Below are 3,565 nucleotides of genomic sequence, written 5' to 3' on the forward strand. Positions count from 1 at the left end.
AAGTGCTGGGATTACAGGTGTGAGCCACTGTGCCTGGGCTTTCATTCTTGGAACAAAATGCAAATTCTTTTACCGTGGGCTACAAGACGGCACGATCTGGTGTCTGCTCTCTTTTTTAACCCCGTTCTACACATTGTCTATCACTAACTACTCTTCAACTGCACTGGCCTCAAATGCCTGCAAACTTTTGTTTCCCAGCTTTTCACATGGTCGGTCCTCTCCTTTCATTTAGACCCAAGTCTAATGTTATAACCTCAGTGAGGCCTTCTTGTCTGAAGAAGGCCTTACCCTACCCCATCCAAATGACAGTATTATTAAATTGAATTCAAATACTTCTAGGCTACATATACTTTCCAATTCCCCACCACTCCCTATTATTAAACTTGATAAAAATGAAGTAGCTTTTCTACTTATTTGTTATCTTTAACCTGCTTCTACCACATAATTGTGATTATTTCCTTCATAATAGTGCATTGTTATTATGAGTACATATAATATTAACTTTAATCATGTTTACTTTTTAGTATCTATTACTCACTGGAGCTGTGCTTTAAAATATGGTACCCACTAGCAACATTATGTCTGTTAACACTTGTGTTATGTTGTTAGTGTGGCTGAGGAACCGAATTTTATATTTTATTTGATTTTAATTCATTTGAATTTAAAAACAATAATTACTTCAAGTATTGGAACTCAAGTATATTGGAACAATTTGAGTATGTGAATCAACTTTTTCACATATAAATTTTATTAAGTCTAAATGCAGATGAAGTATTTCTGATGAAAATTAGCATCTAAATTGAGATGTGCTGTGAGTATAAAATAAACAGTATATTTTGAAGGCTTAATATCAAATGCAAAGTATGGATTAGACTGCGAAGGACCAAAAAAAGAAACAAAAACAAACAAAAAATACAAAATATTTCATTAACAACTTAAAAATAGTGATTACATGTTAAAATGAGCATGTTTTTGATATATTAGGTTAAGTAAAATGTGTTAGCTGGAGCACAGGGGCTCATGCCTGTAATCTCAGCACTTTGGGAGGCTGAGGCAGGCATATTACTTGAGGCCAGGAGTTCGAGGCCAGCCTGGCAAACATGGCCAAACCCTGTCTCTACTAAAAATATAAAAATTAGCCGGGCATGGTGACACATGCCTGTGGTGCCAGCTACTCAGGAGGCTGAGGTATGAGATTCGCTTGAACCCAGGAGGCGGAGGTTGCAGTGAGCCACTGCACCACTGCACTCTAGCCTCCGTGACAGACCAAGACTCTGCCTCAAAAAAAAAAAAAAAAAAAGTATTGTTAGAATTTAATTTACTGTTAACGTGGCTACTAGAAAATTTGAATTTAAAATTTTATATGCGACTTGCCTCATATTTCTGTTAAACTATATTAGACTTGACTTGCCATCTTAAAGGCAGGGATTTCTCTTTCCTGTTAACCAGTATACCCAGTGCCTAGTGTGGTGTCTGACACACAGTAGCTGCCTAATATACATCTGTGGGACAGATAAATGACTCAGTTTACTTGTATGGTTTCTGTTCACTCATAACACTGGTTTATACCTGAATTTTGCCTTAAGACTCCTCAACTAACCAACAAATTCTCTTTAATATTTCTTAGTTCAATTTCTAGTTTAATTTCCTCATTTCTTTACCTTAATTGTGTATAATCAGCTTTTTGTAAAAGTAAGCTGGAAATTTTTGACAGATTTCTATTGCCTGAGTGGTAATCCTTCCCAGCACATGAATTGATCACATTAGTCTCTCCTAACTTTGAGAATTTGATCTATATTAAGAAATGTCCTGGCTGGGCGCAGTGGCTCACACCTGTAATCCTAGCGCTTTGGGAGGCCAAGGTGGGTGGATCACCTGAGGTCAGAAGTTCAAGACCAGCCTGGACAACATGGTGAAACCCTGCCTCTACTAAAAATACAAAAATTAGCTGGGCATGGTGGTGGGCATCTATAGTCCCAGCTACTCGGGTGGCTGAGCTTAGAGAATCACTTGACTCCAGGAGGCACAGGTTGCAGTGAGCCGAGATCATGCCATTGAGCTCCAGCCTGGACAATAAGAGCAAAAACTCTGTCTGAAAAAATAAAATTTCCATTGCCTTCAGTTACACTTTGTGGCACATGACAGGCAGTCTTGTGTGTACATTATAACTGTTCAGGTCCACATCATAATGTAGTCTTTTAAAATACGTTTTAAGTAATAATTAGAAATGCACATATAAGTTAAAATTTAAGTAGTTGTGATGTAAATAACTGAGGAAATGGTCAGATTAACACATACTTTCTCTGTTCTGGGTGTGTGGGGGTCACATAGAAAAACCCGAATACTTTCTGTGTGTATCTAGATTTCTACCTTAGCAGATGATAAGGGCCAGATCACAAGTGTCTTTTAATTATTTAAAATCCATCCCTGATTTCACAAGGGTTTAAACATGAGAAAATGGAGACCTGAGAAATGTGTGGTGTTTGTTAGGTAAAGAGCAGGAGGAAAAATGGATTGGTTGGAGGAGACGGTATGTTCAATATATTTGGTAGCAGGAGAGAGAGAAAGAGAGAAGGCATGTTGGAGAACCAAAGAAGTTCAGTGTAACTGCAGTTCATAGTGAAAGGGTGGAAAGCTATGGGAAATAGAAGAGAGCACTTGGCCGGGCACGGTGGCTCAAGCCTGTAATCCCAGCACTTTGGGAGGCCGAGGCGGGCAGATCACGAGATCAGAAATTCAAGACCAGCTTGGCCAACATAGTGAAACCCCATCTCTACTAAAAATACAAAAAATTAGCCGGGCGTGGTGGTAGGCGCCTGTAATCCCAGCTATTCAGGAGGCTGAGGCAGGAGAATCACTTGAACCCGGGAGGCGGAGGTTGCAGTGAGTGGAGATTGTGCCACTGTACTCCAGCCTGGGCGACAGAGTGAGACTCCATCTCCAAAAACAAAAAAGTTTTTTTTTAGCAGGACTCACCCAGGTATTGGTGTGTGTTCAGAAAGCTCAGGAGGCCTGGTGTTAAGGCATGAATTTTGGAATCAGACTGACCTGTGTTCAGATCCTTTGCTGTTTATTATCTGTGAAACCTTGGACAGGTTGCCTCATGTCTGTGAGTCTTAATTGCTAAAATGAGAAAGTGAGGTTATCATCTCCAACTTCATAAAGGTGTTGTGAGAAGTAAATGAGATGAATGGAAAGGGCCTCAGAGTAGTTGAGGCTAGGGTTAGTGCTTAGTAGTTGTAGGTACTCTTCTCTTCCTTTATTTTTTATGAGGCTCTTTTGTTTTTAAGTTGTTCATGAAATATTTTGCATTTTTTGTTTCTTTTTTCCTTTTTTTGGACCTCAGCCTAATCCATATTTTGCATTTTATATTAACTCTTCAAAATATAAATTCAAATTTTGTTTACGAGATTTACTGCTAGCACCTTAAGAAAAGGGAGGGTTATTATAACGCTACCCCTAACCTGGAACTACCTTAGCTCTAGAAATACCTACTCTCTCTTTGGCCATATATGGATATATGGCCCCTCCTTTCTTTCTTTCTTTTTGTTTTTTTTTTTTTTTT

General features: G+C 38.8%; 1 protein-coding gene across 1 annotated transcript in view; it reads left to right on the top strand.

Moving 5' to 3' along the window:
* Positions 1-3,565, top strand: part of LOC105515307 (chromosome unknown open reading frame, human C1orf50) — a gene marked incomplete at its 5' end in the record, with an annotated part of 11,793 nt that overhangs the window by 5,679 nt on the left and 2,549 nt on the right. The gene's annotated exons all lie outside the window — the stretch shown is intronic.

The sequence above is a fragment of the Colobus angolensis genome, unplaced genomic scaffold, assembly GCF_000951035.1.
Source record: "Colobus angolensis palliatus isolate OR3802 unplaced genomic scaffold, Cang.pa_1.0 Scaffold106, whole genome shotgun sequence".
Classification (NCBI taxonomy): Eukaryota; Metazoa; Chordata; class Mammalia; order Primates; family Cercopithecidae; genus Colobus; species Colobus angolensis.